Genomic DNA, 14,314 nt, shown 5'->3' with positions numbered 1-14,314 from the left:
CTTATTCATTTAATCTAAATTGAAATGCATGTTACAACCCACAGTTAAATTGAAAATCGCTTCATATTTAATACACTATTTTAAAAAATATCATCAATTTAAAAGCTTCATTAAGTAGTAATAGATTTGACAAGTATTATGAATACTAATAACGATTAAGTAACAAATTAATACATAATACATGTGGGAGAAGGGTTCAAGGGTTAAGTACCAGCAAACAGCTTCGTTACGTTCTAATAACAGTTAAGTATCGTAACAGGGTTAACTAATCCGATTGAACAGTAAACTGTTTGTTATTCCATTATTCTAATTTTAAATTATTACTGATATTGATAAAAGATTTTACAGTCTCTACGATAAAGTATGGAACTTTGTGGTCGAGTGGTGTAAGTCTGCCCTTATAACATTATATTAAAACACTAGAAATAAGGGATTGCTTGTAACTAATTCTAGTAGGCTTCATAAGATACATAATAGCTTTAAGGGTAAATGTATACACTTCTATGATAAAGTCCCAGCCACTGTTCAGGCATTATCTATGAATAAATTTAAATGTTTTATAAAAAAATGGCTCTGTCGTAAATCCTATTACTCCACAGCTGAATATCTAAATGATCGGACAGCCTGGGACTAGATTGTGATTATTTTATAGCGATAGAAATGACTGTACAATATTGTATATTTTTATTGAAAAGAGCGCAAAAAAAAAAATCCTGGGAGAGTTTCTTGCGCCGCTTCTTCTCTCTCAGAGCGCCATTTGTTTCCGAAGCGGTAGTAGTATCTAGTAGTATAAGAAATGACATCAAAAAGAATTCTAAAGGAATCAATTTTGAGAAAATAAATGTCTTTTTATGCCTTTTTTTATAGCAACGGGTCATAGATTCGAGTATGTTTGTTGCATCATTTTACATTTTGTAATTTAAATTATTTGTAAATCGATGGTAATGTAAATTTTGTTATAAAAGAGTGGCAATGAGTTTCTTGCTACTTCTTCTCATTAGCTCAACCCTTTACGAAGTAGCGGTAGATTCAATAATAGAAATATTATTTTGACATTCATAAGTGTCATTTCCGTGACCTACATGAATAAAGTGGTTTTGATTTGATTTGATGAGAACACATATTTACCACTTCTGGGAGAGAGTGTTGTTATTTCTATACAGGGATATGATTAAAGTTACACTTCTTTTGGCGCGTAAGGGAAAAAATACCAGAGTGAATAATTACGATGCGCGCACACCGTCACGCAAATTCGACACCCTGACGTTAGCTGGTCAACTACACCATTTGTATCATACTTCAGTAACCAAGCCTTTTGTAACTCATATGTCTACTGAACTACAGCAAATGGATGAGAATTAAATAAATTTCAATACATAATTCACAATTTATATACAAGTTTTAAGATAAAAAAGATATTGTCTCTCTAATTGTATCAAAATAATTTAATTTAATTTAAAGTTGTATTTAATACCTTATAGATATATTCTTATAGATTATAAGAATATTATTTTTCTACAAAGGTAGCACTTAAACAAAAAAAAAATTAAGAATTTTTGTTTTACTACGCCAAAAAAGAATAATTTCTTGCGTGCGTACACTTTTTTTGTATCAATATCCGAATTTTCATCAAATGTTCCACATACGAACACGGACTAGTAAAAAAGAAGGACTCCGCACCGTGATATTAGCAAGTGAAGCACCTTTATGCTAGTGTGTATGTGGTTACTGGTATACCCCACCAGTTACACAATTTTTTTCTCCCTTGAATAATCATATATCCACAAATACTTTTACCCGATGGTATTTTTAAAATATTTTATTGCGACGCAAACTGATCCGTCACGGAAGATGGCAAATCTCATAATGGCGACCGATCGGCTTGTATTAGTGTAAGTGTATGCGTGGGGCTATGTATTTACACGTTTACCGGCTTGTTTTTGTAAGGTGCCACGGAGTCCTTATTTTTTTACTCGTCCGTGTATACGAATATGATTTTTTTTACGCGTTCCTATTTAATAGATAGTATTGTTTTATAATAAATCATGAAATTGGACAACAAATACATTAAGCTACGTGATCATATCAACAATCGAGGTGGTCGTTACTCTTTGTCATAACTAACACACATCTAGTTCAGCCATATAGAGGAGTACAATAGCACAATAAGCAATGCATCACTGACCGAGGTACAACGAACAACAACTGGACATAGAACAGTATTGGAACTGCGAACACACATTTATATAGAGTACTAGCATTAGGTGGGTATTTAGAGATATCAAGATTGATTAAGTGTTTTAAAGTGATAACCTTCACTTCTGGGATTAATTACACAAATAAAATTGAACACTCAATTTTATCACTCTCGCGTTCCGTGCGAGCGCTCGTTCCAACTGAGCCAACCGTACGAGTGACGTATCGTTGGTAAAATGTTGTATGCTTTGTTCAACTCTCAGGTTGTGGCTTCGTCTACAGGATCTACTTTACCGTTGATAACCTGCTCAAGCCCAATATTTGCATTTTTGGGAAATTGACTTGAGATGTCGCCCTTGCAAATGTTAAATATTACAGAATATACTAGATAGCTTGCGGGGCTGCCAACGGCAAGTAGGATGGAGCTGTAAATTGTAGTCATGGGTGCGTTGGTCTCATGACTTCCACACAGCGAGATTTAGTATGAGATCTATAAAGAATACTTTACTAACGTAAAACTAAGCTGAGTGTGATAAAACGCAAAAATGAATTTTGCTCTGGGCCAACTTAGCTTAAGCTAAGCACAATTTCAGCTATCAAAAGACTATAAAAACGAAATCAAAGATTATGCTAAACTAATACTCAGCTGAGTTATACTTGAGTAAAGTCTGAGCAAAGTCTTAGTACTACGCTCTATAGATCTCAGTCTTAAGGTCACAATACAATTAAGAATTATAAATAATACGTTTGGCGTTCTTCAAAAGATCAAAAGTGTTCTTTCCGAAGTAAAGTGTCTTTTTTGTACTAAATTATCAAAAGATACAAAAGTAAGTAAATTATAATTGAAATGCATCGCAAAAATATATCATTAATACACGGGCTACATTCCTAATGATCGCAATTTCTGAATGTGAGTCACATATCGATTAACTTATCTCCTTAATTGCCAATTTCCTAGATACAAAATATAATTGCCAATCAATGCTTAGTGTAGCAGGTGCTAATACGATCTCTAATATAAATAAAGAACAGGAAAAATGTTTTCTGAATACAGTCATTACCACGTTTGTTACCGTAAAGATAATAACAACATTTGCATTAATTACTCGCGCTAAGTATATGAGGCTGAATTTTTAAAAGGTTTCAATTCGAGTCGTTTGTATTCAGTGCTTCATTATTATCGATACGATTTGAGCCGAACTGTTCATTAGATCGCATTTTATCACTTTCTGACTTGTTTTAGCGTCATTAGACATAAACTGGATTTATATTTATATTATTAGTAATAATATAAATCTTTATTCAGATAGTAATTCCAACTTCTTTCACTATTTTCTATCCCTAGCTGTCTTGCGGCCGTTTCCAATATACTATCTACAGATAGAGATAAATTACTACCTTCTACTGTCAGTAATTAGCTGTCAAAAATCTGAAGCTGTCCCAATATACCCGATAGGTCATTCTTATCGCCTCATATTGGGACGCGTGAATTGCAATTTCCATACAAACTTAATATCGCTGGTAAGCTATACTTCGTCCCATTGACAGACAGCGTGAACTGATAAGGTGAGTTACAGTCGATAAGTTTGTTGGTCAGAAAAGTCAACGATAGTTACGATTTTTATATCAAGTAAGAGATAGACTGAATATTGGGAACGTCCGTTAGACCATGTTTTGTCTCCTATCGCTCTGAGTTCATCTAGCAATCTTCTGTATTGTTCTTTTCGTTTTACTCTGTTTCCCGAAGAGTGTGCCTCGAACACGACCATTTTTTTTTCTTACAGCATAAGCAAATTTTTACTACTTTTATTTTCTTTCTAATATCTCTATGTTTCCCATTCTATGTGTTTTATTAATGTTGAGCATACCCCTATACGTGGATCTTTGGCAAACCTCTAAGTTATTTTATCATTATATTACTGTAATAAAATTATGGGTAAGTATATTTTTGACTTCCCTATAAGTGTTAACAAATCCTCTTTTAATTACTAAAATTTTGTGAAATAATGTTCAATTGATTTGAAGTCTATTTCAGACGATATTTCAAACAGAAACTCTAAAAGCAGTTGTTTACGTCTGAGCATTATGAATACTAATTTCTTTTAAAATTTTCCATTCATTTTCAAAGACGTACACTACAAATTCATAATAGTTAAAAGCAATCTTAGTATTCAAATAAATAAAAAAAAAGTATTTGCTATTTTAGATTGTATACGTAAATACATTTTAAATATGTGTTTGCTAACTAGTATTTTTCAAGCAGTAAAACATTAAGAAGATGTTTAAGACAAATTTGCATGACAGAGCAAAGTAATTTGAACAGGCACTAAAGTTGCGAAGTGCCGTTGTAGAGAAATGTCGCCTAGTCATTAATTAAAGCCCGGGGGCTCCTAAAGCAAATACTAAGCGTTGGGTGTCAATTACAGTGCGGGATCAACTGGGGTCGACTCTAATTTCTATCTCGTCGACATCTCCGACCCTCTTAATAGGAAAGTGGACACCCGCATATTTGCCTTAACTTACTTAAACGGGATTTCATATTTATAGTGAGTGAATTTGAATAGCTGACGGTTTTCGAATTAGATAATTTGACCATTGTATGTTTGGTTATTGTAAAGCTGGCGGTATTAACAATACGTTCTGCTTTTGCTGGTATTGAGCTGGACTGTTTCATGAATAGAGTATTTAAAGGACTGGTACTTTTTGTTTTGACTTTGATAATTTTTTTTTCTATGCTGTTGTCCTTGCGTATTGTAACTGTCATTTTGCTATCTTCCTTTCGGACTAGATTGCTATTTTTCAATCACTTTCAAATTAATGCCGTTTTGGACAGATAATGTTTCACCAAAAATGATTGGCATTGCTGCGGAAATGAATAACTTGAATTTTCAAAATGCAATATAATTCCAAAAGTGTAAATTATTTCGCTTACGATTTCGATTAGTACTTCTCCTTTTAGTAATATATTAGCTTAAGAAACTGCAGATAAAGTTTAGAAACTGTAAGTAGAAACTGTAAGAGAAAATATTTGTAAAATAGTCATATATGTCAGACCGACAGTTGAAATTAACAGTGAAGTAAGTTGTTCTTGCATGCGAAACTTTGACAGGGGCGTTTTGTTTTGTATCTAATGATTTTCAATTGAAATGATCGACTGTTTCATAATTGTCTAACTTCATTTGTTGCAGATTCCTTTGACTTGTATGTTGGTATTGTTTTGACGTAACGTTCGCGAGATTCTGCTCGTATTTGCGCGGATTGTGCGAGGGACAACAAACAGGGCGACAATGGCTGCTTCGTCGAACCGTGTGACGTTCGCTACGATACAAATGTAGAACAATGCCTGTGTAACAATTCGATGTTGTTGTGAACTAACAATGTGATAAACTGTTTAAGCGAAGCTTTTACCGAAATAACAAATGTTGCCACATTCTTGGCGTGTTGTGTGAACGCACATAATAATAATAATAATAATGTTTGCGGCAGAATACACACAGAGTAATAGACATTGTGTAGCGAGGTACTCAAGTGATTTGACCTTAGCCCGGTCAATTAAAACGTTATGGACGGTCGACCCGCAACGTACGTCTGTATATTACTTGTCTACATCCCATTATTACAATACAGATACTCACGTACCTACAGTAATATTATGAATACATTCCTTGACTATTCAAATATACTCATAAAGCAACATAACAGAAAAAAAAATCAAACGTAGGTAGGTACTACAGAAAGAGGTGATATAAAATCATTACTGTAACTGACATTTTTGTAGTTTTTTTGGCTACATAACTAACATCTTATATTTAAAATATACTAGCTGACCCCACAGACGTTGTACTGTAGATAATAAAAAAAATACTGTTTTATTGGAATTTGCCAATAATATTTCAAAACATCAAGAATTATTTCGTAAAAAATGCTCACTGTTGTTATAATGAAATTGTTTCACCGCGGAACTGTCAAACTGTGCGTCAATAAATTCTCTCATACAAAATATGTCCGTACAAACAAATATTGGAAATAAAAATAATTATGGATCCCAAATCGAAATAAAAACTATCCTATCTCTCAAATTGGACGAAACTGCACTCCATGAAATATCTATAATCCCCATTTAAATCCGTTCATTAGTTTAAGAGTCCATCGCGGACAAACAACGTGACACGTAATTTATATATATTAAGATAAATCGTAGGTATATATGACTTTGTAATCTATAAGAAATCTCCAGTCCATCTTAAACGTGAAGTTAAAGGCTTGCAAACGAATTATAACCCAATCAAACCTTTAGCTTACGTAATTCTAAGTAGCTCGGACATACTATTGATATATTTAGAAAGGAAATACATTTAAGAATAAGCTATGAATAAAAAGTGTTACAGCAGTTAATAGGTGTGCTTTTTACAGGCTCTACATTTGGATTCTAACACGTAAGGCTATTCAATAGTAGGTAACTAATTAAGGAATTACGTATTAATGTGATCTAATTTTTTCTATTATTTTTTCGTAAGTATATTTTGATAATTATGGTCAATGGATCAATTTCGGAGTTAAGGCGGTGTCCGCTTGGTGTAGACTTCAATGTGCTAATTAATACTTAAATCGTTCTGTACAGCTCCTTTTTAGAATTTTTGTCATGGCAGCTCGATTCCTTTTTATGTGTAAATAAACAAGATTTGTTCTACTAAAATTATATTTACGATAATTACCTACGGCCGTTTTCAATAACCTATCTAACCTTAGTTTAACTTTAGTAGAGGTAGACAAATCTATCCTTTTACGCTAATTTAAATTTCAATAACCTATTGACATAAAGCATTGGACTATAACTATATTGGACATAGCTATGGATAGATAAGAGTTGCCTCTTAATGTCGTAGCCAGAGACACGTTATTGAAAACGGCCGCTAGTCGGGCTAGAGTAGGTATACTTATATAATATAATAGAATAGATAACTCACGTCAATTTTAAATGGAGACTAGAATCTTCTATAGAGATTTGGTAGGAATATTCCTTTCGCCGAGTAGAGGTCAGCTAAGATCGAAGGATCTTACAAAGTTCCACCCGCAAGAGATTTTTTATAATAAACAGAACAATGTCTGCCGGGACATCTAGTAAATATAGATATATAATACCTACTACTAGAGGGATTGATGTTATCAGCGAGTTTAACATCACCTGTGTCATTATTTTGTAGTTTAAATCAAATTTTTGTGTCTAGAATATTCTTCTTTAGAGAGATACCTTTAATTGTCGCGTATATCTGATATTAATACTAATTATATATTCTTGTAGTTCAGTAGTGCACGCCTCATTTATCGCAAATGTCTTGTAAGTTAGGTAAATGATATTACAAGGCGTGCTCACACAAGTCGTGAGCTCGGGGCGGTGTTGGCATGCGATTGGCGAACGCCTACTGACGCCCCCGCGCATGCGCCGGGCAACTGCGAGAAAAATCTTTATGAAGAACTATTATTCATGAAAATTGATACCGCGTGGGCTTATACACAAATTATACAATACTAAATGATTAATTTAAAGAGACACTTGTTATCGCGAGATTTTTCTATCCAAATAAATGAAATTATAAAGATTTTTTGAGAGCCATTCGGAATATGTATGTTCATGTACTTTAATGGAATTAACATAAATACATCGGTTCAATATAAAAAAGCACGTGAATATGAGTTCTTTCATTTTTTTTTTTTTTTTTTTTTTTTTTTTTTTTTTTTTTTTTTTTTACAAGACAAATGAGCCAAGGCTCGTTTGTCTTGTACAAAAAGATCTGGATGTCAAACCTATCCTGTTTCTTCTGTAGGATTGGTGACCATGGATTGAAGTTCAGTAAGAGCAAAATTTGCCAAAGACAAAATTTTTGTTATTATTAAATTATTTTCAGTGTTTTTTTTAGTTTAAACGTATTACTTGGTTATGGATGTTTTGAGTTATACACCCTATATACATTAACTATGATTCTATAGTTCCACTTTTAGTGAGACTTCTCCGATGTAATTAGACATTTAAAATGTCTCCTATCGGTATTGCCATATTTAACACAAACATCATTCTGAATTGGGCGGTTCTGAATACTTGGCACAATACAATGTCTGCTGTTAATCTTCTTAATATATATAAATTACGTGACACGTTGTTTGTCCGCGATGGACTCCTAAACTAATGAACGGATTGAAAGGGGGATTACTTCATGGAGTGCAGTTTAGTCCAACTTGAGAGATAGGATAGTTTTTATTTCGATCTGGGACCCATAATTATTTTTATTTCCAATATTTGTTTTGTATGGACATATTTTCTGTGAGTGAATTTATTGACACACGATTTGACAGTTCTGCTGTAAAACAATTTCATTGTAACAACAGGGAGCATATTTTAGGAAATAATTCATGATGTTATGAAACATTATTGACAAATTCATAAAAACCAGTATTATATTTACAAAACAACGTCTGTCGGGTCAGCTAGTATATTATAAAAATACGCATTGAATTTACGATGACAGAATAACGAGAGATTTGGTAAGCCAGTTGTTAGTGATGAGGGCCTATCTATCTTTCACCAATCCAGATCGCGGGTTTGCTATCGCTGTTGATTTTATAATAAAGTAGTTTTTTTTTTAAATATTGAGTAAGGGTTGTGTTCCACATATCTGTCCTTTCTGTTGTTTTAATTTAAATAGGCAATAATAATATTTATGATGAGTTTTAGGGAAATTCATCGAAGCTTTTTTTTAAATACTGACACACTTTTACACAAATTATCTTGCCCCCAAACTATGCACAGTCTGTACTATGTATAAGATAACGATATATTTAATACAATATACTTACTTAAACATACATAAATACATCCACAACTCAGAAACAAACATCCATATTCTTCATATAAATGTATGCACCTACCGGAATTCGAACGCGGGACCTCTATATGCGTATTAAAAGTTTATTGACTATTTCGGTAACTAATAACACTTAAATTCCAATGGTTCAAATATCATGACATCAATATCGGCCCGTCCCGTAAACAAACATATAGATATTCAATCAATTTACATTTTCAGTGCGTTTGTATGTAAATTCAGTATAAGGTTAAGTTCAGTGTCGCAGACATTATGTTCTGTATGTTACCGATTCATTGTTTTATATTTTTAGAAATTTTTGTTCATTAAATTACTTTAATATATTTGTCAGGTAAATTTTTAGGTCAGAAGTGGACAAAGGAAAATTGTTAGTTAAATTAAACATTCGCGGTTTCTGAAAGATTTGACCTTTTATGCAGATAAAATCCAAACAGGAACCAGCTTTTAGGATATTCCTACGAAAATATAAAGCAATTTATAGATAACTAGTGATTTATAAATCTGTAGATGAAAATTAAATAAACTAAAAAAATACGCTTTTATAGAAAATCCCACAAAAAAATAAATAATAAATCGAAATAAATTTGAATTAAAAATAGTGTAAGAAAAACTGATTTTATTGTAAAAAAAACGCGGGGTGCATGGTATCAATATTTATAAATATTTTATGAACAGATATGAGTAGAAGGGTTATTTTGACCTTTCCCAGCGAACACTCCCTAGGGTGTGCCGCTTGCGCCTCTCTTCCCCGAGAGATGGTCGCCTACGATGAAGGCTTAGAGGGCACACTGCCCAAAGCCAACCTCAGGTGGTGTTTAGTGGGTAGGCACTTAGGTTCTTACGTGAGTCCCACATAACCAACACAGCCTTAGGCTGCGTTGGTATGCATGAGCATTCACCACCTCCCTCCCTTCGTAATCCCGGAGGCTAGCCCTTTCCTTTTGTCTGGGCGCAAAAACAAAAAGGTTATTTTGATTATATCCTGAAAAGCACTTAAAGCTTATTTATTTTTCATTTCTTATTTTTTTTTGTAATATTGAATTGTCATTGGTCCTTAATAAGTATGCCAAATTTCGAGTTAATCCAACGTTTTGAAGGGGGTCACAATCATGTACAAGGAGTCCGTTAAATACTAACATAGGAACGTATGATGCTAATAAAAGCGTATTAAAAACTTAACAATGTGACTTTATTTATATACAATTTTAAAGTAGTCATAAGTCCTTCATCATACAGCCAGTGCTTCACGGAAGCAGCATTTATCATCTTTATTACCTTAATTATTAAAAATGAATATAAAATACTTTGAAATGGCAACCCAGGTTTAACCAACGCTGTGACTGCAAGAGATGGCTATTAGCATCGCGTTAACGGGCCTCTATAAATATAAAAACTACATTTCATCTTTATAGACACATTTGTGGAGAGACAAAACACATGTTTTCCATAATTATGTCTTATTATAACATTGTAATAGACGGGGAAAATAAAATATCACGCGATGAAATATGTTCAGTCTGAAATACTTAAGGTTTGACATGATTTGATCTAGTCCAAATTCATAAAAAAACAAAGTTTTTTTAACTGAAATATGTAAAATAATTATTGCCCATGAAATACTTGATTTAAAAGAGTGGCCGTTGGGTTTCTTATGTGTTCTTCTGACGAACTCTACTTTTTCCTAACATATGGTAGAAATTAAGCCTAATTGAATTTTGACATATGTCTCATGGTAATTCCAGAACAAGAAAGATGCTAGAATTTAAAAAAGTCCTTATGCATCCTCGGCACTTAGAAGTGAAGTCTTTCCTTGATATGATTTTGAAATACTTTTTTTTATTATTATTTCACAATAGATATTATCAATGGTATTCAAGTTGAACGCAGTTATAAAGGTGCGTCTATTTCACCAGTGACTCAGTACTGCACGGTTGGCTGCGTCCAAAAATTTGGCAGCCAAATTGGTAGTTTTGTTATGTCAGTAGAGTTCATACTAGCGTTGTATTTATTGTTCGTGATTCCTACCTGTTTTCTAAAACTATCGAAACGTATAAATGCCAAATGAAATCGAGCAATGTCTCCTACTATACAGCAATGTTCTAGCTGCCGTTTTCAATAACCTATCTATCCTTAGTTTTACTTACGGATACATGGCTGTCACCGTTTGATGACAAGATCTTATCTATCCATAGTTATGTCCAATATAGTTATAGTGCAATGCTATCTGTCAATAGGTTATTGAAATGTAAGTAAGCGCAAAAGGATAGATTTGTCTACGTCTATGTTAAACTAAGGATAGATAGGTTATTGAAAACGGCCGTAGAATGTGTAATCGAAACAACCCTATTAGCCAACGAATCTAAGGCTGAAGTATATAGAATGTAACTACTTAGACTTTGCTTTAGAGTGTGATGAAATACAAAAAAAAATTGCATTGGGTTGTCGTAGGTTAAGCTAGGAATAATTTCAGCTGTGAAATGACTATAAAAACCAAAAACAAGAAACTATTAATACAGTCTCCACCAGCTCAGTCTCGTGCCAGAGTTTGGCGGGTCAACATCTGCTGAGGTTGCCTCGTGTAGAGTCGAAACACGTGTCGAATTGTTTGAAGACAAATATTGTCGGAATTAATACTAAAGAAAACTCAAAACATTTGGATAATTATGGATTTATGCAAAGTAACACCTACTTCAATAAATTTTATAAAAACGAAATCAAAGATTATGCCAAGCTTATAACACACAGCTAAGTTTTACTTAAGTAAAGTCTGAGCAAAGTATAAATACGCTCTCTAGATCTCAGCCTAAATCTTAATTGAAACGAGTCGATTATAGTTTTGGTATCGGCCTACAAAGTAACTAACTAACTAATAAATACATTGTATCTACATATGAAAACTATCGGTATTTACAACAGCGGCATATACAAGGGAATGCATGAAAATATTTACTTTTAGCTACAAATTGTTGTTCGGTTTACTGATTTTATACAAACTCACCAATTCGATGTATACTTAGATTGTTTAATTTTCGTTCCTCTTTGAAATAATGAAAACCTGTTTGTAAATCACGTGTAAAAGAGCTTAATTAGGCGAATGTGAAATATATTTCGTAGCATTAACATCCTCTTTGGTGAAATACTTCCTGTCTCAGCTGATATAAATCATAGTTGTAAAAAAATCAATGGACATTTTTTTATTATAAGAGAAGTCAAGCTGATAAGGGAATGTGATGGAAAAACCACTGCCCATGGACATACACAACACCAGGGGCCAAGATATGCCTTGCTTGATAAATATGAAATAAACCTCTACAAAATCATACCAGATTACAAAGCTTCATAAAACACTCGAACTCTAAGTACTTCGAAATGCAAAATCGAAAATAAAGCCTCTAAGATTTATACGGACAAATTACTTAATATACCTTAATAGTAATAATGTGACGACTTTTACATAACTATTAAATAAAATAAGGATTCTATAATAATGCTACTGCGAATAATGCGATAATTATACTACTATATTTTAAATACTTATATAAACTATTGCATTTCGTTATGAAGCACTTTAAATTTCTTTGGCTTCAGCGTCTAAATCTCTAGTTTGATTAACAAATATTTTTTTAATAACTTGCAAGAGTGTATTCAGTAGTAACTTGAAATTGAAATAACCTTGATTTATCTTACTACTATTAACGTTAATTATTACTAAGCAATAAGCTTCGGTAGCGCAATGGTTTGAACCGTTGACTCTCACCACAGAGACCCCAGTTCGATCCTCGCCACGTACCAATGACATTTGAGACTGACAGTTGAGACAACTGCGTAAAAGCAATATTTAAAATATGCGTATGACGTAACTAAAAACGTATTGTTGCTACGTTACCGACTTAGTGAAAACAAAACACAATTACCTGGTCTACCCTAAATAAGTCCGACTGCTCGCTTATCTGCCCATTGTTTAACATGGTTTTTAATTCCCACGCTCGTCTGTACGCCCTGCTCACTGATAACGTATACCTACCTGAATCGTCTTAGAACATATTACAAAAATGTGTGTTTTCTTAGTATTATATATACAAAGAGTTTATTTTAAGGTCTGTGGTGAGATATTTTTAAGCGCATTTCAAACATTGATGGTAAGAAGAATGGTTAGCAAGTACTTAAGGTCTTTAGCTGTAAGAATATTTTATATCAATGGGTTTTATTCCATTTTCTTTGTATCACCCCCATGTTTTGTAATACGCTGTTAGCTGTGGGGTTTTTGGGGAATTCAAAACTTTACTTTGTGACAATGCTAGCATGAATAAAATTAATTGGTTAAAAAAATGGTTTAATAATCACTAGCGAATCGAACCTGCTACCTCACTTTTGAACGGTTCACCTAAATACCACTCTGTCATAATGATCAATTAAGTAATGTTATAATAAATAAAACATGATTCAAATAATATTGATAGCTAATAATGTGAGTACAATCTGTCTTTAAAATATCATGTAAAACTTGTATTTGCCTATCAATTTCAGCTATATTCAGCCTGTGCCAACAAAAACTATTTATAAATATGTAGTTTATATTTCTACGAAACAGAGTATTCAAATAATATCACGTAGATGCATTGTTTAATTTAAATATTCAAATGAAACGGCATTAAACAAAGAGATAGAGAAGTCAAGTGCAAACTTCGACGACCCACGCGTTCTGTCACTGATACGACGTGAATCCATTATCCAATAACGTGCAATTACCCTTTAAACATAATTCGGGACGTAAGTGTGTCCATCGTTTCCCGTAGCTCCTTCACTCACAAACACCAATACGTTGAATCACTTTTGGTACGATCGCGAAAGTTTACCGGGCATTTTATCGTGCGTTTGGGAGGTCGAGAAACGCGCGCTCGTAAGTACAGACGGAGTTGGACTGCTGGAGCGAGACTCTCAAATGGCGCGGAGGGGCGAAGCACGCAGTCCACACATCCCGACTTACGAAAACAATTGTCCACTCAACAGTCAACACACTTGCACTAACGATACGTGTAACGTAAGCACAGGTTACGAAAAAGTAAGTTTGAGAGCTTCCGATAAAAGCTACACTGCAAGCATCCGGTAACACCTGCTCTGGAGAGGAACTGCGCGTTAGAATGAGATGAAGTGATCGACCAGAACACACCGGATGGCAGACTTGCTCATGAATGGATGCCCCGTCCTTGTTGCACGTATAGCGCGATAGCGTCCCG

General features: G+C 33.6%; 1 protein-coding gene across 3 annotated transcripts in view; it reads right to left on the bottom strand.

Annotated features, from left to right (window-relative positions):
• Positions 1 to 14,314, bottom strand: part of LOC126972542 (ETS-like protein pointed) — a 216,316-nt gene that overhangs the window by 74,918 nt on the left and 127,084 nt on the right. The window contains exon 1 of one of the 3 annotated variants that reach the window (XM_050819380.1): positions 13,827 to 14,184. The exons of the other annotated variants lie outside the window; for them this stretch is intronic. The gene's annotated coding sequence lies outside the window, so the exon portion shown is untranslated. Of the gene's footprint in view, positions 1 to 13,826; positions 14,185 to 14,314 lie in introns of those variants that run through there. 3 annotated transcript variants of the gene reach the window in all.

The sequence above is a fragment of the Leptidea sinapis genome, chromosome 26 (genome assembly GCF_905404315.1).
Source record: "Leptidea sinapis chromosome 26, ilLepSina1.1, whole genome shotgun sequence".
NCBI classification, from domain to species: domain Eukaryota; kingdom Metazoa; phylum Arthropoda; class Insecta; order Lepidoptera; family Pieridae; genus Leptidea; species Leptidea sinapis.
The sequence above is the reverse complement of the archived record's forward strand: the minus strand, read 5'-3'. Positions and strand labels throughout refer to the sequence as shown.